Raw genomic sequence first — 25,616 nt, 5'->3', positions numbered from 1 at the left:
TAGGTCTGTATTTGGATTTTCACAGCATCGTCCATTTCTTGTGATGCATACACATAAAACTGTATGAAATTTACAATATATGATTTTTTTAAGAGCAACTTTTTGGCTTTACTTTGGTTTGGCCTCTCCCTCCCATATTTTTGTCTGTGTTCCTCCCTCATAACCCATGCCAGTGACATTTTAGATAGCTTTTCATGTTCTTTTCCAATGCTGATAACATCATTATGTGCTCTAACATATGCAGATATACAGAAGTAAGGGTTTTGTGTTTTTGTTTGTTTAGCAAAAATGGGATCGTGTTGTACATAGTTTTGTTCTTCTCACTTCTTTCACTCGAGTAATTCATGATATCCTTCTACTTCTGTTGGGATCACTTTATAGTAAATATCATCTACTTTGTTTTGGGGCATTCACTTAGTTTTAGGGTTTGTCTTTTATTTCTCCACAATAAGCAGGGATATTAAAAGTTCTTTTAATGTATGTCCTTATTTATTATTGGTTTTATACATGTGGATAGATTCCACAAAATCAGGATTATGGGACAAAGGACACATGTAACATTGTTTAATAGATGTTGCTAGATTGCTTTCCAGAAAAGCTTTAGTACCTTCCATTTCTGCCAGCAATGTGTAAGAAGACACCCCACCTTGCCCGCAATCAGTGTATGTTTTAGCTCTTATTAATGTTTGCCGTTCTGATGGATGTCAGATATCACAGTGGTAACTTTAATTTGCATTTTTCTTAACTTCTGTTGAATTTAAGCAGCTTTTAATAAGTTTAGCATTTAGACTGGTTCCTCTGTATTATATAGTCACATAATTGTTGAAAAATATCTTTTGTTTACTTTTTAGTTTTTTTAAGTGTTCATGTGTCAAGTTGTAAGCTTGTTTTATGTTATAATAATAGCTGTTAAGGTGAGTCACGTTAAGCATAGTAAAGCATACATCTGAAGTAAGATTTAGGTATATATTTTAAAAGATCGTTATCTTTTTAAATATCATTATCACTGTATTCATTCAATGTGTTAAACTTTTAGAATGCATGACCTGAAGTTCTTTTGGTAATTAGGAAAGGGGGCAAGTACTGATTTCTCTCACCTTATTTGCTTTTGCTTTCATCAGTTTTTGCTTAACCAAATGTTTTAACATTTAAAAAAAGTTAGTCTTTCTCTTTTGTAATATCTGGGTTTTTAGCCTTGTGTAAGAAGGCTTTCTTCACCCTTTGATTTTTGCTGTCCTAGAATTTCTTGGAATATTAGAAAACTGTTTTCATTAAGGATTAAAAAACACAAAAATATATGCCTTATAAATATATAAAAATATATAAAAGCAAATAAAAAACATGGCTTCATCATCCAGCTTAAAAAAATTGACACATTATCATACTTTTGATGCCATTTCACCAGTACCATTTTGTTCTCCCCCTAAAAAGGTATCCACTATTTTGATTTTTGTGTTATACATTTACCACATTTACATCAATCATTCCTATTGTTTTTTAATTGAACCCGGGTCTCCGGCTGGGCAGGTGAAACTCTGCCACTGTTGCCCACCCCCTATTATTTTTTAATCATACCATTTGTATTTGACCACTTGCTTTTCTTCTATTGTATATTTCTGAGATTTGGCTGTATTGATGCAGGTAGCTCTTGTTCATTTGTTTATCACTGATGTATGTAATTCATTATATAAATATATCACAAAATGGAACCAGTTCTGTGTATAGGCTTATTGATGTTTTCATGTCCTCTGTGAACATTCTTGTGTATGTTTCCTGGTACATTTAAGAATGTATCACGTATGGAATTTAATGTAAAAATCTTATTTTTTATGGCAGGTCATTGTCAACAGTTTTTTTTTTTTTTTTTTTAAAGCTTTGGGAACCCTATGAGGGATAGAATATGCTACTCTTTCTCCATTAAAAGGGGGCAGAGTTTCGATCATGGCTCTTAACAGCTCTCACTCTGTAGTAGACCATCTGAAAACCAAGGGATGTAAGTGAAGATCTTGAATACTTATGGCCAACATTTCAACTGGCAGACTCCTGTTAGTTTAGCCATAAGACACACACATCCCTTCCTCCCCCAAAAAACATATAAGATCCTCTTAATTTGAGGAAACAAGTATACTGGAGTGACCTAAGAATAAGACAAATGTGATTTACCTGTAAAGCAACTAATAAAAATATGTCCAAGGGAGGAACTTTTTTTCAACTTGTGGGAGCATCAGATAGCTACACTTGTCTCCCTAGAGCTTGCCCTTTGTCATGGTTCTTTTGAATCTTATTTTGTATCAGTAGATATAGTTTAAGGCCTAGCCTCTCTGGAATCCAGTGTAATTTTCTCTAACCAGTTTGGTTAATTCATTTTCCCTTAATGGTACAGTAGCTCCAGAGAGCAAAGGGTGGGGAGGTTGGGAAGAGAGGGGAAGCAAGTTTAAAAATCCATTGGTTTAGGACAGGGGTGAGCACACCTTTTCTGTAAAGAACAGATAGTAAAATATTTTAGGTTTTGTAGGCCATACTGTTTCTGTCCATAACGGTTCAACTCTGCCTTTGTAGTATGAAAGCAGGCAGACAATGCATATGTGAATGAGCGTGTTTGTGTTCTGATAAAATTTATGGTCACTGACATTTGGAAATTTAATATGTTTTCAGTTGCCAGGAAATACTCTTTTGATTGATTTTTTTTTCCAATTAAAAAATGTAAAAACCATTGCTTGAGGGCTATACTATAACAACAGTTGGCATTTCTAGATTTGTCCTGCAGACAGTTGACCTACCCTTGCTCTAAGATATATATGGGAAGATGTGTACAGGCCTAGGGTGTGTTCATTGTCAAAAGTTACTTTCCTTAGTAGTTTAATCCATTTATACTTCTGCTGCTGGTTAGAGTTATGTTCAGTTTACATCTGGCCAACAGCAGATATTATCAGACTTCTAAATTCTGTCAATATGATGGGAATTAATTTTTGGTTTTAATTTGCATTTCCCTGATTAATGCAAATTAATCGCACTATTTGTAGTGCGAATTTGTAATTCATTTGAAAATTTTTCATATTTATTGGACATTTCTGATTCCTCTTCTACAAAATGCCTGTTTACAGTCTGTTGTCTACTCTCACTGTGTTCTTTTATTTCCTTACTGACTTTATTTCTCTGAATACACTAAGCAATGAACTTGTCAGAGATATTGCAAACAACTTCTCCTAATTCATGACTTGTCTTCATGTCTTTATAGTGTCTTTGCATAGCAGAAGTTGATTTTAATGTGGTTGAATTATAATGCACATTTTAGTCTTTTCCTTTATGGCTTAAGCTTTTTTTTCCATTTTGTTTAGGGAAATCTTTCCTAGGCTAAGGTCAGAAGGACATCTGATATTATATCCTGAAGTGTTTAAATATTTTTGCCTTTCACATGTAGCTCTGGAATTACTCTAGAATTAAGTTTTTATATGATGTGAGTTAGAGACTGATTTAATTTCTTTTCATAAGGTGAATAAATTTATTGACTACTATCTCATTTTCCCAGTGATCTGCAAATCTACTCTGTAATGTGTATCTGTGGGTTTATGTCCTCATTCTCACTTATGTTCCATTGGACTGTTTGTTTATAGAGTCAGTACCTATGCTGTTTTAGTTAATTTAGCTATATGAAAGTCTTCATCTGATGTGACACAACCCTGATTTTTTTTTTTTTTCATGGGCAGGCACCAGAAATCGAACCCGGGTCTCCGGCATGGCAGGCAAGAACTCTGCCTGCTGAGCCACTTGTAGCCCACCCTCCTTTGTTCTTACATACTTGTTTTAGAAATATGTTGCCAGGTTCATAACAGAACAACATCAAGTAACAATAAAAACTTGTTGGAAAGTTAATTGCAGTTTTCTTGAGTTTGTAGATCAGCTGGGAAAGAATTGGCATATTTATGATATAGAGTTTTCCTGTCCAGGAACTTGGCATATCTTTTATCTATTAGAATCAATAATGCCTTTCAATAAAGTTTTATTATGTGATCTTTTAAGGATTGTTTTGCAAGGTTTTCATTTTATATTTTAGGATTTAAGTCATATTTAATTTGAAATCTATTTTTGCATGTAGGGTAAGATTGGGGTCCACTTTTTTTTTCAGGTGAGTGGTCTATTATATATATTAAACAATTGTTACATCACTGATCTGAATTGAATTAGAACCAAAGAGCACCAGTTTCTAAGTTCTAATATATGTTGACATCTATTTATGGAATTTCTATTGCATTCTATTAATATACTTTTTAAATTCCTGTATCACAATAATATTATTACTGTGACTTTGGGGTATAGATATTTTTCTGCTAAGTCAAGCCACTGTCTTGACATTTTTATAAATGTAAATTTTAAGATTTTCTTTATGTTGTCCTTCCACTAAATTTTACCATGGTTTTATGCAAACTCCAACTCTGTTGGAGTTCTAATGGAAAATACATAGATTTATATATTACTTTTGGAAGAATTAATAGGTTTATTATATTGGTTGTCTATTCAAGAGCAGGCCATATCTTTTTTTTTTTTTTTTTTTTTACTTTTTTATTGTATAATATAACATCTATACAAAGCAAAGAAATAGAAGAGCAGTAGTTTTCAAAGCACAAGTAGTTTCAGGACAGATCCCAGAGTTTGTCATGGGCTACCATATGATCCTCTCATTCACTAAAATTTTATAATTGTCTTCAAGTACTATGTCTTGTGCTTTTCTTATATAATGTATTCCTAATTGTTTCATTTGTAACCTTTGAAACTGGAGTATTTTTTCAATTTCTGGAATCTTTTTACAAGACTGGTTTACTACCAGGTGGAAGAAATCTAATAAAACATAAAAATATATCAGTTAGAAGGATTTTATTTCTTTTTCCTGGTAACTGTTCAAATTATATATTTTACTGTTTTTGCTAAAATTTCTAGGGCTACCCTAAATAATTATCAGTTTGTGCTTTCAGTTATTTAGGTCTTTTCCACTTAACGGTTACTTGTCACTTCTGTCAGACAGATTTAGGCTTTATTATTATTTTTTCATATTCCCATTTTACCTTGAGCACTGACTCCAGATTAGCATTTATATTTTGCTGGCTTTGATTTGTTACTATTTTTTAATGGATTTTTCTGACAAGGTTTTTGTAAGATTGGCTTTATAGCTTCATTAAATGTTTTATAGAATTCATCAGTGAAACCATCTGGACCTGGAGATTGTTTTGTGTGAAGATTTTAAAGTATGAATTCAATTTCTTTAAATATGTAGAAAAATATTCATATTTTATATTTCATCATCTGTCAGTTTTGGTTAGCTGTATCTTTCAAGTAATTTTTTCTTTCCATCTGTGTGGCCCTTTTGTCTTTTTAATTTTTTTGCTAATCCTTCCCTTTCATGGGAGATGAGTTTTTAAAAATAGATATTTTTATTGCAATGTCTTCACACACCATACAGTCCATCCAAACTATGTAATCAGTGACTCACATTATCATCACATAGCTGTGTTATCACCATGAACCTTTTTTAGAACATTTGCATCACTCTAGAAAAAGAAATAAAGAGAAAAAAAGAAAAACCTGTACATCCCAAACCCCTCCCTCTCATTGACCACTGGTATTTCAGTCAACCCCATTTTATTACCCCCTTTCCCACCCCCTATTATTTATTTACTTTTTTGTCCTTATTGTTTACTCAACCGCCCATAATCTGGATAAGAGGAGCATTAGTCACTTTTTTCTTTTTGAAAGGAAGGTTTCATAAGTACATGTTTGCACTGTAGATGCTATATACAGATGTCTTCAAGAATCAAGGCTGCTGGAATACAATTCAACAGCTTCAGGTACTTCCCTATAACCATGCAAATACCCTATAAACTAAAAATGTATATCTATATAATGTATAAGAATAACTTCCAGGATAACCTCTCAACTCTATTTGAAATCTCTCAGTCACTGAAACTTTATTTTGTCTTATTTCTCTCTTCCCCATTTGGTCAAGAAGGCTTTCTCAGTCCCATGATGCTGGGTCATGGCTCATCCCTGGGCCTCATGTCCCACATTGCCAGGGAAATTTATATCCTAGGAGTCATATCCCACATAGGAGGGGAAGGGCAGTGAGTCAACTTGCCAAATTGGCTTAGAGAGGCCACATTTGAGTGACAAAAGAGATTCTCTAAGGGTGGTTATTAGGTATAATTGTAAGTAGGTTTAGCTTCTCCTTTGTAGGAATAACTTTTATAGGGGCAAGCCCTAATAAGATCAAGGGATTGGCATACTGAATTTATTGTTCCTACTGCTTGGAGGAATATCAGGAATTCCCCATGTGGGGAGGTTTAATATTTCCTCTTTTCTCCTCAGTCCCTCCAGGGAGCTTTGTGAATACTTTTTTAGTCTGTGCCCAGATTACTCTGGGATATATTGGGACATCACACTAACCTGTACGACCAACAAGATCTCATTCCATATTCAAGAGTCCATGTAATTATATATTGTGTTTGAATAGACTGACCATGCAAATTAAATTAGTGTGCTACCAAAAACAAATTTTGCACCAAATTTATTTGTACCATCTCTTCCATTGGTCTCACACAGAAGTTGAGGTTTTAAAATAAAGACCATGTCATCCTTTACTCTCTATTCTGGCTTAACTTAGTCCTGTCCAAATCAACTTCATTCGTATTTCTAGTTGAAGTCTGATCACTTTTTCAACTTTTTTTTGACAGTTGCTTTGTAGGAGAATGCTGACTTTCAAGATTCAGGCTCTAACTCTTAGTTTCAGGAGTCACAAAAATACCCGAAGTTCCCAGGAACAGCCAAGTTATACACAAATAGTTCAGCATCTCAGTTTTAGAAAAAGCAGTTACAGCTCTGGTGTAGATATGACTGCTGTAAGAGCTTACAGTATAGGAACCTTTACAATAGGCCTTAACCTAATAACCTGTGCTCTCAATTTCAGTTCTCCGTGGTTGTATATTATAGTTAGTTCATATGAGTAAGACATGATATTTGTCTTTTTGTTTCTGGGATTTCACTCAACATACTGTCCTCAAGGTTCATTCACTTAGTTGCATGCCTCACAACTTCATTCTTTCTTGCAGTGGCTCGGTATGTGTACACCACCGTTCTCCCTTCCAGTCCTCAGTCACTGTACTCTTAGGCTACCCCCATCTATTGCAAATGGCATACATTGCCACCTTAAACACCAGTGTGCAGATATCCATTCATGTCCCCACTCTCAGTTCTTTCAAGTATATACCTAGCAACAGGTTTGCAGGATCATATGGCAACCCCACCCCTAGCCTTCTGTGGAGTCATCACACTGCCCTCCAGAGGGGCAGCACCACTCTGCTTCCCTATCAAAATGAATAGGTGCATCTCTCCACATTTTCTCCAGCACTTGTATCTCTCTGTTCATTTTTTTTGGGGGGGGGGGGGGAAGGGGGAGGCCTGCATGGTCCAGGAATCAAACCTGAGTCTCCTGCATGGAAGGCTAGCATTCTACCAACCATTGAACCACCCATGTACCCATATGTCTGTGCTCTTTTTTAAACAGTTTTATTCGTACATCGTGCAGTCCAACATAAGTAAAAAATCAGTGGTTCCCAATATAATCACATAGCCATGACTTTACCACTACAATCTATGAGGACATTTCCTTTTCTACTGCAAAGAATCCCATGCCCCTCTCCCATAAATGGTTTATTGACATTTAGTTTTGCCATATTGTTTTTGAGCACAGTACAGTGTTACTGTTAACTATAGACCCTAGTTTGCATTGATTATATACCCCCTCCCATACCATCCCATTATCAACACCTTGCAATGTTGACATTCATTTGTTCTTCCTCATGTAAAAACATTCTTTTATTTAGGGGTGCAAGGGTAGTTCAGTGGTAGAATTCCCACCTGCTGTGTGGGAGACCTGAGTTCAATTCCCAGCCCATCCTGGGAATTGAACTCCCAGCCTGAGTTCAATTCCCAAAAACAAGCAAGCAAACAAACAAATGAAAAACCAATGAAAAAATTCAATAAATGGTGCTGAAATAAGGGAATACTCACATGGAAAAAGAATGAAATGTGACCCCACCTTACAGTATACAAAGAAAAAAATTCTTATTTTTGTACATTTAATCACCATCGTCCATTCTTGGCATTCCAAAGTTATACCTTCTAAGTTTTTATCCTTTCTCTTTCGTTTTGGTGTCATACATGCCCCCAGCCCTCCCCCTCAACCATGCTCACACTCAGCTTCATTCAATATACTTATATAATTGTGCTACCATCAGATATTAATGTGCTATCCATATCTGGATCTTTACAATCAGACCCGTTGAACATTCTGTACTCCTTCAGCTTCAAACGCCCCATCTCTACCCTCTTTCTCCTGATACCCTGTGTTTTTAACTTTAACTGTCAAAGTTCACTCATTGATGCTAGTTCATGTTAGTGAGACCATACAGTATTTGTCCTTTTGTTCCTGGCTAATTTCACTTGGCGTAATGTCCTCAAGGTTCACCCACATTGATGCATGCTTCATGACTTTATATTCTATCTTACAGCTGTGTAATATTCCATTGTATGTATATACCACAGTTTGTTTAGCCACTCTTCCATTGATGGACAGTTTGGCTGTTTCTGTTTCTTGGCAGTTGTGAATAATGCCCCTGTAAGCATTGGTGTGCATGTGTCCTTCTGTTCATTTCCTCTGAATATATACCTAGTTATAGATTCCTGGATCATATGGCAGTTCTATATTTAGCTTTCTGAGGAACCACCAAACTGCCTTCCAGAGTGGTTACACCATTCTACATTTCCACCAGCAGTGAATAAGTGTGCCTCTTTTTTCCACATCCTTTCCACTACTTGTAGTTTTCTGTTTTTTTGTTTTGTTTTGTTTTAGGTGCATGATCCGGGAATCAAATCCGGGTCTCCCACATGTAAGGGCAAGCATTCTACCACGGAAACAACTGTGTACCCCTTTTTAAAAAATTTTTTTATAATGGCCATTCTAGTAGGAGTGAGATGATATCTCATTGTAGTTTTGACTTGCATTTCCCTAATAGCCAGAGAAGTTGAGCATCTTTTATGTGTTATTGAGCCGTTTGTATTTCCTCTTCGGAAAAGTATCTGGGTCTTGCCCATTTTTATTTTGGGTTGTTTGTTAGGGTTCTCTAACAAACAGAGAAACAGAATCAGCAGGAGATATCCGTAGATATAAAATTTATAAAAGTGTCTCATGTAAACGAATGTAGGGTGTAGAGTCCAAGGTCTGTAGGGCAGGCCACAAGCTGGTAATTCCGATGAAGGTCTGCAGTGAACTCTCAGGATAGGCTAACTGGACAACAGTAGGAATGAAAGAGTCCAAAATCCATGGGAAAGGCTGTGAAGCTGATGACTCTGATGAAGCCTCTACAGGAGAGACTTGCTGGCTGAAGCAAGAAGAGAGACCATCTCTTCTGAATCCTCCTTAAAAGCCTTCTGGTGATTAGATTAAACATCATTCATTGCAGAAGGTACTCCCCTTAGCTGATTGCAAACACAGTCAGCTGTGGATGCAGACAGTGTAATCATGAGTTAAGTCCATGAAATGTCCTCATAGCAACAGACAGACCAGTGCTTGCCTGACCAGACAACCAGGCACCGCCACCTGGCCATGTTGACACATGAACCTGACCATGACAACCACCTTATCAAAGATCAATTTTCCATAGATGAGGGTCTATTTCTGAACACTCAGTTTTATTCCATTGGTTGGTGTATCTATCTGTATGCCAATACCATGCTGTTTTGACCACTGAAGCTTTGTAATGTGTTTGAAAGTCAGGTAGTGTGAGACCTTCCACTTCATTTTTCTTTCTCAGGTTATTTTTAGCTGTTCAGGGCTCCCTGCCTTTCCAAATAAAATTTGGTTATTGTTTTTTCTATTTCAGTAAATAAGTTGTTGGGATTTTAATTGGTATTGTATTGAATCTGTAAATCAATTTGGGTAGAATTGACATCCTAAATATATTTAATCTTACAGTCCATGAATATGGTATGCCTTTCCATTTATTTAGGCCTTCCATGATTTCTTCTATACGTAATCTGAATACTAAACCCCTGTCAACTATATGATTTCCAAATCTAATGTGTAATCCATAATTTACAATACTGTTTTCTGAAGCATTTTTGGACTTGACTCATAGAAATAGTTCTATAAATAATTGGCCTAAGTGATTTTTTAGGCTGCTTAACTTACCGTGTCCTCTAGCAGAATGCTAATTGTTCTGTGAACTACATGTAGCAATTCTCTAGGTCAGGGGTCAGGGTACATTTTCAGTCAAGGCCCAAATAGTAAATATTTATCATTTGATGGCCACACATGTCCCTGTCTCATATTCTTATTTTTATAAGTTTTAAAAAAAATGTTAAAGCAACATTCTGAGATCTGGGGCCATCCAAAAATAGGACCTGGGCTCATTGCTGTATTTTAGCAACCCCTGCTCTAGGTAAAGTTGTCCAAGCAGGGTTTTGTCCTCCATCAAAAAAAAAAAAAAAGTCTGGTGATGATTGGTTTTTTTTTGTTTTGTTTTTGTTTTTTTTTTACATGGGCAGGCACCGGGAATCGAACCTGGGTCCTCGGGCATGGCAGGCAAGCACTCTTACCTGCTGAGCCACTGTGGCCCTGGTGATGATTGTTAACGATAGTGTGAGTTAATAGCTGGTGGATCTTGAGTTGTCTTTAATAAGCTCATGAGAGTAACAAAGTGAAGTTTTAGAAGTGCATTAACGCTAATGACAGGGAAAAAGTACAAGTTGCTCTGTTTATACAGGTATGAAATAGTTAAAATATTATTTTAACTTTTTTTTTCTGGTGCATAAGTGATAGGGAAACAAAATTAGATTCAAGATTTAAACAGATCCTTGTTTATCTGAATAGAAAGTGATAACAACTCAGTCTTGCATGGCAAGAGAGAAAAGTTCAAATTAAAATTTTCATTTTGTGGATAACGTATATGTTACAAAAATTTTTGAATTAGTTGGAAAATGACTACCAAGAATAAAAGCATGGTTGGGGGCTGCAGATTGGGGTACAGTTGAAATTGTCTCCCTATACCCTTATGTCTTTGTGATTTTACTACCATTGGAATAATGACCTTTGCTTTTATTATTTTGTTTAAATTTTGTGTTATTCTGCTTACAAAAGTGATAATACTTTCTGAAATACTGAAATGTTATAAAAATGTATAGAAACTTTATTTTACAGAATTAATGATAATTCTATTTCAGTACTGTGCTTGAAGTTGACCCTTGACAGCTTTTTAGGTATATGCTTAAGCTTTATAACAGTTTATGGATATTCCTCATCTTTTTGCTTATTGCTTTCAGAGCACTATAACTATCAAACACTCAAAAGGGTAATGTCTGTTATCTTTGCTTTAGTTGTCCTCATAGAAAAGAACAACTGGAATCTGTTTTATAAGACGTTTGTTTCATAGTGAACTTCAAAATCATAAAATTGTTTCAGCCTTTAATAGTGCACAAGTAGACTATGGTAATTTGGTAAAATCAAACTTATTTTGAATGATTGTTGACATTTGTGCATCTTTTAGTAAGTCACAGACTCAGTCACATTGTTCTGAATATTCCAGTGTTTCAAACTGTTCTGTTTTTTTAACTTTTAAACAGCTGTTAAAGATATGGCTTACATCAAGACTGTGTGTGTGTGTGTGTGCACAAAAGTTCTGTGTAGCAGTACTTATTATCGCTCTGTGTGATGCACTTTGGTTTCCTGTTTTTGCTTTTTTAAAAGATCCTAGTTATGGCCTACTGATGGGTTGATGATTGCAGTTTTAAAGAAGACTGGGTTGTTGAACTCTACTTTTTGTTTGGTTTCCATGAAAAGTTTTCCGTTTCTCACTGGCCTTTTAATAGCTAAGATTCTTTTTCATTTAGGGTTATAAATAGCAGTTATTAGATACTGTTCTTTTTCTTTCTATTTCTGAAAGTTGTACCCTGATGAAGGTCAGGATCTGCCACTAAGGGAGAAGGCTAGAATGGCTGTTAAGAAACATCTAGTAGTTTTAGATGTGGTCGTATAATTTAGCTGTTGTTGAATTGCCTGGTTACCAGAAGTTGTGTTTGTTCCCAAACCTGATTATCCTAGTACTACTTGCCATTGAATTATTATTATTATTTTTTTGGTCGTTGATTTTTTTTTTTTTTTTTTTTTTTTTTTTAGCATAGACAGGCACTGGGAATCGAACCTGAGACTCTGGCATGGTAGGTGAGAATTGTGCCACTGAGCCATGGTTGTACCACCTGAATGGCCATTAAATTCTATAATTTAAATACGCCACTTTAAACTCATGAAGTGTTACTGTGAAAAGTGAGCTGTTGTTTCTGTTAATAATAGTTCTTTTGAAAGACTTAATAGGCAAGACAGAAAAAATGTGGATGAGCGAAGTATCTTTGCTTTTTCACTCCTCTTTAAAGAAACCGAAATTGCAACCATAGAGATTACAGTATGGGTGTGATTTATGTAAGAAAGAAATTAAATGGGTGTACACGTTATTGAATTAGGGGTCTTGATTGATCATCTAATGACTGGCTAGTGTGCTTTTGTGTGTTTCAAGTAAAAATAAATGTATGTTTGTATCATTTATAAAGCATGTATATTTCATTTAATGACTCCTGGCTTTACTAGATTTTTGATTAACTGTTGAACTGTATTTCTAATCATATAGGTTAATGGAATTTTATTAATTAGGAAATTGTATTTATTGAATAACACTAACAACCAAATCATCTCGGTTCTTTGGTTTTTGTGGTGGAAATTTTTCAGTGACCAAACAAAATGCCAGTTTAAGCTTTTATTTACAGTGAACTAAATCACTTCATTTTTATGCTTGTTTGGTTTTGCATTATTTGAAGTGTCTGGGTTTTTTTTTTTTTTTTCATTCCTTCTTGCTTGTTTATATAAAAGAGGGAAAAAACCTCAGGGAATTATTAGGGAAAATGATTTCTAATATTAGAATTACAATTGATATTTCAGTTTTGAAAATTGTGCTTTTAATAAAAGCAAACATTTGTGGAAGAAATTAAATAATATATTAGCAAGGAAAATAACTATAGCCCCTTCACAATTTTCATGTATGTGGTATTGGGTTCCTTAGTTGGTGGTCATACATCAAGAGCCTTAAAATGAAATGTTTCTTGGGTGTGCCACTAAAGCAAGGATTAACCATATGGGCAATGGGTAAAGAATTCAGTTGGCTTTACCTGGTATGAAATTTGTTTTTGTTTTCAGTTGCAAAATGTTGTAGTTAAGTTGGTTAAAGTAACTTCTAATTCCCCTGTCACAAAACCTAACAAGGTACCAATGTTTTACTCATGTACTCTTCTTCCATACTTTTACTAAGGAACCTGTGTACCAGTCATGTCCCATCTTATATCCAAGACTTTCTTCCTGAACTCATCAGTTCTTCCTTCTTTAATGGATCATTCCACGAGCATATTACAAACTATACTACTCTCCATCCAAAAATTCTTCCCCTAACCAAGATCCTCATTTAGTCCAGAGTTTAGTCCAGTTTCTGTTCCTTTTCAGTTTGTAGCAGAATTCCTCTTAAGAGTTGCCTGTCCTCTCCTTTTAGTCTATTTTGAGATCATCCCAGAAAAAATTATATAATCATTTTCCTGCTGATATATAGCTCTTATCAAGTCAGAAGTGTATTTCATCTTTACCAGTATTAAATCTCAATTCTCAGTCCTCATCTCTCAAACTCAGCAGCATACAATTATGGTTGGTCATTCCCTCCTTAGCTTTTCTGACATCAGCTCCTGGTTTTCATCCTACCTCATTGGCTGTTCCATCTTAGTCTCTTTTTGTGATTCCTTTTTTTCTACAAGATTTCTAACTGTTCAGGTATCTCAACTCTATAGAAACTAAACTCCCTTGGTGATCTTACATAGTCCCATGAATTTTTTAAAAAACATTTTCTTTTAAAATACCTTCAAACTTACAAGACAGTTATAAAAGCAACACAAACTGCTTAAGTCCTATGAATTTTAAGTACCATCTCTTCATTTTATGAGTCCCAAATTTATATCTCAGTTCTTGCAGGAGTGTCCTCTGTAAGTGTAGACCGTGATAACTTTGTTATTTCTAATTGAAAATTAACAAAATTAACAGATCCAAAACCAGACTATTCATCCTATTTCCTTCACCCTTCTCGTCCCTTAAGTAGTGTTCCTATCTCAGAAAATAGCATCCTGTTATGTTATCCTTTATTTCTTCCATACCCAGTATGTCATATATTAGGAAATGATTCTTCCTTCAAAATATGCCCAAGTCTGACACTTGTCATCACATCTGCTGTTACTTCCCTTGTCTTTGCTACCAGTTCTTCCTTGGATTATTGCAATAGTCTCCTAACTGGTCTTTCTGCTTCTATTCTTTGCCTCTGTATAACATTTAATAGCTTTAAAATAGCCATGCAGAAGACAGAACGATCATTGGAAAACAAATCAAATTATGTTTATCCCTCTCCAGGGTTCTTTTTTTTAAAAAAAAAAAAAAGCTTTTTTGTTGTATAGTGTAACATATATACAAAGCAAAGAAATAAAAAACAGTAGTTTTCAGTGCACTCTTCAACACATAGTTGCAGGACAGATCCCAGAGTTTATCATGTACTACCATACAATCCTCTCAATATTAAGCTAGAAAGCTTAAATATTTTTTTATCACCATAATCGACTTTTTTTCTTTCTTTTTGTGAAAAATAACATATATATGAAAAACCAATAAATTTCAAAGCACAGTACCACAATTTAATGCAGAATGTATTTCAGAATTTGACATGGGTTCCACAATTTTAGGTTTTTACTTCTAGTTGCTCTGAGATACTAGAGACTGAAAGAGGTATCAATTTGATGATTCAGCAAGCATATTCATTTGTTAAATCCTGTCTTCTCGGTATAACTCCACCAACACCTTTGATCTTTCTGTCCCTCTCTTTAGGGGTGTTTGGGCTATGGCTATTCTAACTTCTTCACGTTAGAAGGGTCTGTCACTAATATGGGATAGGGCCTCTCCAGGGTCCTTTAATACTTGCTTTAACACTTAAGTATGTTGCATTTTGTTCCAAGGCCAACAGGATCCTAATAGATCTATCCTCTGCCTGCTTCTCTTTTCTTAATTTTTAGCGCTCTTCCTCTTGTTCATTTTCCTCAAATGTGATTGGAAGCATTCTCACAGTGACTACAGGCTATGGATCTTCTATGAGAAGTTTGTGCTTCCAAGTTTTCATTAACTTCTGTATTTCCCAGTGTCCTGTTTTAGGCTCTGACAAACAGAAGCTGTTTATTTTTTTTGGTTATAAGGACCACAAGGTTGACTAGAATTCTATTCAAGTCAATATAACTAGTACTTACATGTTAACCTCATAAGATTTTATGCCACCTACAGATTTATTGTACAATAAGTATCAGAATTGCAAATTCAAATCAAATGCTTTGTTAGAAATTGATATCTCTGAAAAAAGTTTTAAATCTCTGTGCATTTTCAAATAAGGGTTTTAAGAAATGTTACTACACAATAGATGCATATGCTTCAGAAATAAGAGATGCAAAAGACTGTAAACTTAAAAGAGTGTTTCTGTTTCCCAGTCACCTAATTGTGCTTCTCATTGAAAAGCAGTAGTTTCTTATGGATTCTTCCAGAGGTATTTTTTATGTATAAATGTTCATATACACACACAGTTTTAAAAATTAGCAGTGGTAGGATAATATATATAATTTCCCTCACTTTAATTTACTTAATGAGTCTTTGGAAGGCATTATGTATAAAGCTGCCATTTCTTTTTAACAACTACATAATATTCCATTTAAGTATATACTACAATTAACTTAGCTTTATTGATGGACAGATAGGCTACTTCCAGTCTTTTGCTGCTGTATATATTCTTTTTCATAGATGTCTTTTTACATGTGAGATTCTGTCTGCAGGATAAATTCTTAGAAGTTGAATTGCTGAATTTAAAGTATGATAAATATTGTCTAACTGCTTTTTATTAGGTATATCCCATTACACTCTTACCAACAATATTTGAAACTGTTCCTTTGCCTGCAGTGGTGGGCAAACTTTTTTTGTGTTAAGGGTTGGTTAGTAAATATTTTAGGCTTTGTAGCCCACATATGGTCTCTGTTGTAATTTTTTTTAATTCGTTTTGTAACAGTTTTAGTCACATATGATATTATTCATCCTAAGTGTACAATCGATGGTATAATCGCGTAGTTATGGATTCATCATCATAGTCTATGTAAGAATATTCCCATTTCTTCTGAAAAGAAGGAAAAAGAATCCCATATCCTTCCCCTGTATCCCACTATTATTTACATTTATAGCCTTGGTATAGTGCCTTTGTCATAATTAATGAGAGAATATTACAGTGTTATTATTAACTATAGACTTTAGTTTGCATTAATTGAATTTTTCTCCATATTCCACCCCATTATTAACACTCTGTAATAGTCACATACATTTGTTCTGTCATAAACATTTGTATCTTTTTAATTCTGAGCCATTATTTGTCAACCTTGGCCTGTATTGTTTTCAAGGGTATTTTACCAGCAAATATATATTTCTACCAGCATTTGAGGTGAACGTGGTACCTCCTTGTATTATTAATTTGCATTTCTCTTATGATGAGCAAGGTTGAATGCTTTTGTATTTGCTTTTCTATGAAATATTTGTTCACATTTTAAAATTTTATTTATTTATTTGGTTGTTTATTTGTATTGAAATACAAGAGTCTTGTTTTTATCCACTTGGAAAATTATCCTTTGTTTATGATGTAAAAAGCAATGAAATCTTTTTTTCTTTTTATCTTTTGGTTTGATTTGTGTTATCTTCTCTTTATGGATTTTTGTACTCACATTTGATATTTTATTCAAATAGATAATTTCTTCTCGATTTTGTATCATCTTTGTTTTCTTTGCTTATATAGACCAAAAGTATGAGTACAACTCTAGTCATGTCAGTTATTATAACTAGTACTTATATTTTAACCTCATAAGATTTTATGCCACCTACAGCGTTGTTGTGTGATAAGTATTAAAATTACAAATTCAAATAGATGCTTTGTTAGAAATTGATATCTCTGAAAAAGATTTTAAATCTCCAGGGCATTTACAAATAAGGGTTTTTAAAAATGAAAAGTGGGGCAGGCCACGGTAGCTCAGCAGATAGAGTTCTTGCCTGCCATGCCGGAGACCTGGGTTTTTTTTCCTGGTGCCTGCCCATGCAAAAAAAAAGAAGAAAGTTATTTCCCACTTAAACACCTAAAAATAATTCTCCTATGCTTTAAAAAAAATTATACTTTCATTTTTTTATGGCTACACTTTAAATACATCTGTAAATTATTTTTAAGTGAGTTACCGACCTATTTTTCCCAGGTAGCTACTCTTTTCTCTCAATACCATATCCTGAATTTAGATGTAGAGATTTTACAAGTAGTTTCAATATTATGCTTTACTATTTACTTCTCTTATATTATAGAACTTAGATTTAACTGCTGACAACATGAAAGGCGTGCTCTTTCATTTATGAAACAATTGTTGAGTGCATGCTATAGAGTCGTTACTAGGGATAAAATGTTGAATGGAGAAGCTCCAACCCTGACCTTTGCTTGCTTACAGTACAGTAGATTTATCACATTGTGTGCATGTATACATGAGAGAGAGAGATTGATTCTGCTTCGTTATATATATTTTCTCTGCAGCCTTTTATTAAGAGAATTTTCAAATAAATAGAAAAATTGGAAGATATTAATATCTGTAATATTTTATGTTCTCTCCCCTGTTCTCCAAACCCTTACTATGTGTGTTTTAGATATCCCAGTGCCTCACTGTAAGTCCTTCAGCATGCATCTCCTAAAATAACCTATACATCCATAATACCATTATCACAACTAAGAAAAATGTACAGTAATTCCATAGTATCATCCACTATCCATCCTATGTTCAGTTTTCCCAAATAACTAGAATTTTTAATATGTTTCATTGTTACTATTTTTAAATTAAGATTTAATCTAGATCTATGTTTTATATTTGGTAGTTATATCTCAGTTGTCTCTTGTCTCTTTTAGTTTAAAACAGTCCCCCCACTTTCTTTTTTTATTACCCCATGATATTGACTTTTTGTAGAGTGCTGGGTGGTGTCTTATTGAATATCCCACATTCTGAATTTGTGTAATTGTTTACTCTTGGTGTCATTTATTTCTCTGCCTCCTTTATTTTCTCTACCTTGTAAATTAGATTTAGATAAGGCTTGAATAGTGCCAAATTAAACATTTTCTGTAAAAATTCATAGGTCATGTCTACATTATACATGAGAGGAAATAAAGTATTGAGCATTTCATCATTTGTGAGGCTATGTTTGATCCTTTGGTTATTGGGATGACTATTGGTAAAGATGTCTCCCCCCTCTTTCCATTTGTAAATCAGTTGGGTTTATTTTATTTTTTTGAACTTTTTATTTGTATAATATAACATATATACAAAGCAAAGAAAGAAAAACACGATAGTTTTCAAAGTACTCTTCAACAAATATTTACAGGGCATATCCCAGAGTTTGTCATGGGCTGTCATATGATCTTCTCAGATTTTTCCTTCTAGCTGTTCCAGAAATAGGAGCCTGGAAGGCTTAAATATTTTTTTTTATCATCACAATCAATTTTTTTTTCCTTTTTTGTAGAAAATAGCATATATACAAGAAAGCATTAAATTTCAAAGCGCAGCACCACAATTAGTTGTAGAACATGTTTCAGAGTTTGGCATTGGTTACAATTCCAGAATTTTAGGATTTTGTTTTAGCTGCTCTTAGATATTGGAGACTAAAAGAGTTTTCAATTTAATGATTCAGTAATCATATTCATTTGTTAAATCCTGTCTTTTCTATATAGTTTCGCTATCACCTTTGATCTTTCTATCCCTTTCTTTAGGGGTGTTTGGGCTATGGCTATTCTAAATTTTTCACGTTGGCGGTGTCTGCCAATAATACGGAACTATCTGATGTTCTGGAGAGGCTGGGCCCACTAGATTTCAGAACTTATCTGGTCCAGGGACCCATCTGGACGTTGTATGTTTCTGAAAAATTACTCTAGTGCATGGAACCCTTGTAGAAACTTGTTTTTTACCCTAGATGTTCTTTAGAATTGGCTGTATGATGGGTAGCAATGTCTAACTGAAGCTTGCGTAAGAACAATCTCCAGAGTATCCTCTCGACTCAATTTGAACTCTCTCTGCCACTGATACTTTGTTACACTTATTTTCCCCCTTTTGGCCAGGATGGAATTGTTGATCCCACAGTGCCAGGACCAGATTTGTCCCTGGGAGTCATTTCCCACACCACCAGGGACACTTTCACTCCTGGATGTCATGTCCCATGTACGGGGTGGGGCAGTTATTTCACTTTAAGAGTAGGGATTAGTGAGAGTGAAGCCACATCTGTGCAACATAAGAGGTCCCCCAGAAATAACTCTTAGGCCTACCTATATCTAGGCTAAACTTCTCTGCTACATGCATAAGCGTCACAAGAGTAAACCTCAAGATCAAGGGCTTGGCCTATTGATTTGGATGTCCCTGAAGTTTGACACAGTGTTAGAGGATTCTCTGATGGTAAAGTTTAATAGTTCCATTTTTTTTCCCCCATCCCTCAAGGGATTTTGCCAATACTTTTTGATTATCTGCTTAATATACTCTAGACTGTATCCCAGAATTACATTAAGCTATGTAGGATTAAAGGACCTCTTTCTTATTCTGGGCTCCCTGTGTTTCAGTCGTTCAAATGAGCTAAACAGATAGGTTGAGTTTGATAATGTGCTACAGAAAATTTAGTTTCCAGACAAATAAACCTTTCTTCCTTTGCTTCCAAAGAGTATGTGTGGTTCTAAAATATAGACAATGTCTTCCTTATCCTTGTGTTGTGAATTACTTTAACCCTGGCCTGATCAGTACAACATTGAATCATATGTATACACTATTGTTCATCAGTCTACTTCTCAGTCAGGGCATCCTTCAGCCACCTGCATTCATCAGGCATCATGGATAATGTTAGAAGTCCACAGTCCATCAACACTCTCAATTTTAGATAATTTCATCATTCCAAGAGAAAGATAACCAATAAACACATCGTCACCAAATAGGAAATCTGAGCCTCATCTTAACTCTTGTTTACCCCATTATTTACCTCTGCTATTGCTGTGGTAGTGCTGATGTTCCTTTTGAACATAGCCCATAGCATGCAATAGCAGTTTTCTCCCTGTACCCTGGACTTAAACATTCTTTGTACACTTTTTATACCTTTGAAGTAGTTCTTGCAAGAACTAATTTAAATTTCTACTGTTTATCAGTGGACCCATAGGTCTATACAACCCCTTTCACACTTGTTCGTCTTCAAAATGGTAATATTAGTTATAGACCAACTAGAGAACCCCCTTAACTTGTATCTAATACTATTACCAGGTATTGAAGATGTTTCACTACATTTTTTTTGAGTTAATTTTTGTATAGGGTGTAAGGTAGGGGGCCTCTCAGTATTTTGGCTCTTGATATCCCATGTCTATTTATTGAAAAGACTATTTTATCTCAGTTGAGAGGATCTGGGGGCCTTGTTAAAAATCAGTTGACCATAGATTTGGTGGTCTATTTCTGCACTCTTGATTTGATTCCATCTGTCAGTGCTTCTGTCTTTTTGCCAGTACCATGCAATTTTGACCACTGTGGCTTTATAATAGGTTTTAAAGTCGGGGGTGTTAATCCTCACCCTTCCTTTCTCTTTTAGGATGCTTTTAGCTATTCAGGGTCTCTTTCCCTTCCAGATGAATTTGATGACTAGCTTTTCCAAGTCTACAAAGTAGGCTGTTGGAATTTTGATTGGTACTGCATTAAATCTGTAGATCAATTTGGGTATAATTTGAGATCTTAATTTTATTTAGCCTTCCTGTCCATGAGCAGGGAATGTCTTTCCACCTATTTAGACTCTTCTTTGATTTCTTTTCACAATGTTATGTAGTTTTCTATGTACAAGTCCTTTTACTTCCCTAGTTAAGTTCATTGCTAAGTACTTGATTATTTTAGTTGCTGTTTTAAATGGAATTTTTTCCTTAACTGACTCCTTGAGTTACTAACAGGTTAGAAACATTACTCATTTCTGCACATTAATTTTATATCCTGCCACTTTCCTGAATTGTGACAACAATTTCCTTTGTTGTTAATTTATCAGGATTTTCGAAGTATAGTATTATGTCACCTGCCAATAGTGAAAGTTTTACTTCTTCCTATCCAGTTTGGATGCATTTTATTTCTTTGTCCTGCCTGATTCCTCTAGCTGAACTTCTAGTACAGTGTTGAATAATATTGGTGGCAGGGGCATCCTTATCTATCTCATCCTGATCTTAGGGGGAAAGATTTCAGTCTCTCTCCATTGAGTATAATGTTGGCTATGGGTTTTTCATATATTGCCTTTATCATATTGAGGTTACCTTTGATTCTTATCTTTTTAAGTATTTTTATCAGAAAAGGATTTTGAATTTTGTCGAATCCTTTTCCAACATCAATTGAAATGATCATGTGAATTTTCCTTTTTGTATTGCTAATAGTTCTATATTATATTAATTGATTTTCCTGTATTGAACTGTCCTTGCATTCCTGGTATAAACCCCACTTGGTCATGGTGTACAATTCCTTTAATGTGTTACTGGATGCAATTTGCTAATATTTTGTTGAGAATTTTTGCATCTGTGTTCATTAGGGAGATTGGCCTGTAGTTTTCCTTTCTTCTATCCTCTTTACTGGTTTTGGTATTAAATGATGTTTGCTCCATAAAATGAGTTAGATAGTATTTCCTTTTTCCTCAGTTTTTGGATAGGTTTGAACAGAATTGGTGTTAGTTGTTTTTGGAATGTTTGATAAAATTCCTCTGTGAAGCCAAAACCTCTGTGAGCCTTTCTTTTTAGGAAGATTTTCTTTTTAAAAAAATTTTTCTTTAAAAAAAAAATTTTTTTTAAATCTTTTAAAAAAACGATTTTTTTTTAAAAACATAGCAACAGATGAAAACGAACATTCTTACCATGTGATCGTTCCATTCTTGGTATATAATCAATAAGTCCCAATATCATCACATAATTGTATATTCATCATCATGATCGTTTCTTAGAACATTTGCATCTATCAGATAAAGAAATAAAAAGAAAATAGAAAAAAAAACTCATACATACCACACTCCTTACCCCTCCTGTCATTGATTGCAAGTATTTCCATCTACCCAATATATTTTACCCTATATTTCCCCTATTTTTAATACCCCTTATCACTTCCTTTCTTTGATCATTAGCATTTTAATCTACTAAAATTATTTTTCTGAAAAGTAAGTGTTTGTGATTTTAATTGGTATTGCATTGAATCTGTAAATCAATTTAGGTAGAATTGACATCTTAACTATGTTTAGTCTTCCAATCCATGAACATGATATGCTCTTCCATTTATTTAGGTCTTCTTTGATTTCTTTTAACAATTTCTTATAGTTTTCTCTATATTGGTCTTTTGTCTTTTTAGTGAAATTTATTCCTAAATATTTTATTCTTTTGGTTGCAATTGTACATGGAATTTTTTTATGATTTCCCCCTCAGATTGTTCATTACTAGTGTATAGAAACACTGCAGGTTTTTGAGTGTTGCTCTTGTAACCTGCCACTTTGCTGTACTCATTTATTAGTTTTAGTAGTTTTACTGTGAATTTTTCAGTTTTTTTTTTTTTATAACTATTTTTCTATTTATTTGAAGCAGAGTAAAAAAAAAAAAGGTACACTTTGGGAATTCAGTGGCACAAGTACACTGCCAGAACTTGAGGGACATTATACATTTAAAGAAAAAAAGGAAAAAAATTTCTCCTGTTTCAAACACTGCATTACGTAATTATACCTGCCCAAACAGACCATTTACAAATATTAGGTCAATAAACTGCTAACATCCATAAAAAGGTAAGTTTTCTTACTAAAATGCAAGAATTTAAAAGGTTGGTATCTAAACAAGAAAGACAAAACAAACTGGAATGAAAACTAGATATCACATCTAAAATCGGGGTTTTTTGTTTGGGCCTTCATATTCTTCTCTCCCCCTACCATATCCTGCTGGAGTTCCAGGCCCCATTCCTCTAGGACCCTGTCCACCCACAGGCCCCGCACCTCCCTGCCCAAAGCGCTCAGTATGCATGTCGCTTCCCATCATGGAACCACTCATCGTTGCTGGTGGAACTCCAGGATTGGCTTCATAACCTATGCCACCACCACCACCTAGAGGTGGAAATTTCTGGCCTCCTGAACCATAGGGATCTCCCATGTTCATTGCTCCTCCACCACCCATTCTCATGTCTCTTTCTCTTGGATCCATGTATCCCATCCGGCTGTAGCTTTCCTCTCTTTGGCGTCTCATTTGTTCTTCCATCTCACATTGACGAATCATCATCTCTTCTTCCCTTCTACGTCGTTCCTCCTCTTGCCTCAACTGCATTTCTTTACGTTTCTGCATTTCTTGATTGTGAAGTTCTTCCATGCGTCTTAATTCTTCCTGGCGTCTCATCAGATCTTGACGTAAAAGATTTGCCTGATGCTCGTGATAGGCATCTTCCATCTCACTTTCCAATTTGTCCTTTGCATCTTTCATGTTTTTTTCAACTTGTTCCCTCTGCTGTTTTTCCATTTCATCCAAGGACTTCCAATGCTGAGAATATTCATACTCAAATGTGCCATGCTGGGCAAAACGAGGAGGTGTTTCTCTCTCCTTCTGATACATTGGATTCTTCTGTGCAAGTTTTTCAGGAAGACCATCTTCATCATCTAATTGTTCAAGTGGTTCAACAATAACTGGTCGAGGAGTTGTTGTCAGTAAGAAAACGCCTTCACTGCATCGTTCAAATGCTTTTCGTGCTGCCGGTTTAGAAGCAAATTCAACAATGCCTTTCCCTGTAGGTCTTCCACAATCATCCACAATTACAACAGCCCTTTCAGTAGGACCAAACTGGCTAAAGGCTTCTTCCAAAAGTTCATTGGAAACATAAGGAGAAAGATTACGAATGGAAAGGGCAGCCGCATGTGTAGCAAAGCGAACCCGAAGCTGTCTACCTCTCATGGGTGTATCATCAAGTTCAGCTTTGGCAATTTCAGCCAAGGCTTTAGATTCAAGTTTAATAAATCCAAATCCTTTGCCTTTGTTGATAAAAACTTCTCCTGGTTCTCCATATTTAGCAAACAATCTTTTGAATTCATCCTCTGTGATATCAGCAGGTAGATTACCAACAAACAACCGACAGCGCTGTGTGTAGGTTTTCTCTCCAGGCCTCCTCAAGAGAGACAAGTTGGCTTTAAATCCCTCGGAATCAGAGATCTTCTCTTCACTGCGACCTCCTGGTCCGCCAGACGGGGGGCCCTGATGATGTTGCTGGTGGTAGGGTGGGTGATGCTGCCGGCCCCCGTGAGGCTCACCGCCACCTCGGTGCGGCGGCTTAAGGTGGCCACCAGGAGTGCTTAGGCCCGGGCCACCTCCGGGCTTTGGCCCGCCTGGCATCTTGCCCCCTTTGGGGCCGCCGGGTCCCGGGCCCTGCTTAGGCCCGGGAGCCGGGCCTCCTGCGGGTGGAGGTGGCGGACCCCCTGTTTGAGGGGGAGTGGTCGGGACGCCACTACTCGGCGGTGTGGCAGGAGGGGCCCCGGGGGGTGCCGAAGTGACTGCAGGCGGTGGAGTCGGGGTGGGGCCTGGCCCTGGAGGGGCCGCAGAGGTCGGGGGAGTGGCGGGCGGAGCCGAACCAGAGGCCGGTGGAGCGTTGCCTACTCCAGGAGCAGGGCCGGGTCCCTGAGGAACGACGGGCTTAGAAGAGTCCTGTGGCGGCGGCGGCGGAGGCTGCTGATGCGGCTGTTGATGCGGTTGCTGATGCGGTGGCTGCGGCTGCGGCAGCGGCTGCTGCGGCCGTGGCTGCTGCTGTTGTTGATGAGGAAGCGGTGGCGGGATCTGGGGCTTGGGACCACCCTGGCCAGGCCCGGGACCCATGGGCCCGCGGTTCTGATTGAGGCCCATGCCAGGCGGCGGAGAGCGGAAGTCGTGGAGGCCGCCTCGGCCGCTCCCTCCTCCACGCCGGTGGAAGCCACTGCCGCCACCACCGCGACTTCGGAACCGATCCTGAGACATATCTGTGGTCAAGGGGCGGTTGAGGCAGAAGCGAAGAAGACGCTCAGGGAACGTGGAGGCCACTTTGCTTCACACAAAATGGCGGATGGCACCGGCCTTTTCAGAGTTTTTGACATATAGTATCACATTATCTGCAAACAGTGAGAGTTTTACTTCTTCCTTTCCAATTTTGATGCCTTTTATTTCTTTTTCTTGTCTAATTACTCTGGCTAGAACTTCCAACACAATGTTGAATAACAGTGGAGATAGTGGGCATCCTTGTCTTGTTCTTAATCTTAGGAAGAAAGTTTTCAGTCTTTTCCCATTGAAATGATGTTAGCTGTGGGTTTTTCATATATTCCCGTTATCATTTTGTGGAAGTTTCCTTCTCTTCCTATCCTTTGAAGTGTTTTCAAACAA

The 25,616-nt window shown here is 36.1% G+C and overlaps 1 protein-coding gene and 1 pseudogene across 13 annotated transcripts in view; one reads left to right on the top strand and one right to left on the bottom strand.

Annotated features, from left to right (window-relative positions):
• Nucleotides 1-25,616, top strand: part of ZMYM4 (zinc finger MYM-type containing 4) — a 273,687-nt gene that overhangs the window by 111,240 nt on the left and 136,831 nt on the right. The gene's annotated exons all lie outside the window — the stretch shown is intronic.
• LOC143674520 (splicing factor, proline- and glutamine-rich pseudogene) lies at nucleotides 22,919-25,232 on the bottom strand (annotated as a pseudogene).

Source organism: Tamandua tetradactyla, chromosome 2, assembly GCF_023851605.1.
Source record: "Tamandua tetradactyla isolate mTamTet1 chromosome 2, mTamTet1.pri, whole genome shotgun sequence".
NCBI lineage: Eukaryota > Metazoa > Chordata > Mammalia > Pilosa > Myrmecophagidae > Tamandua > Tamandua tetradactyla.
This window is presented reverse-complemented; position numbering and strand designations above follow the sequence as displayed.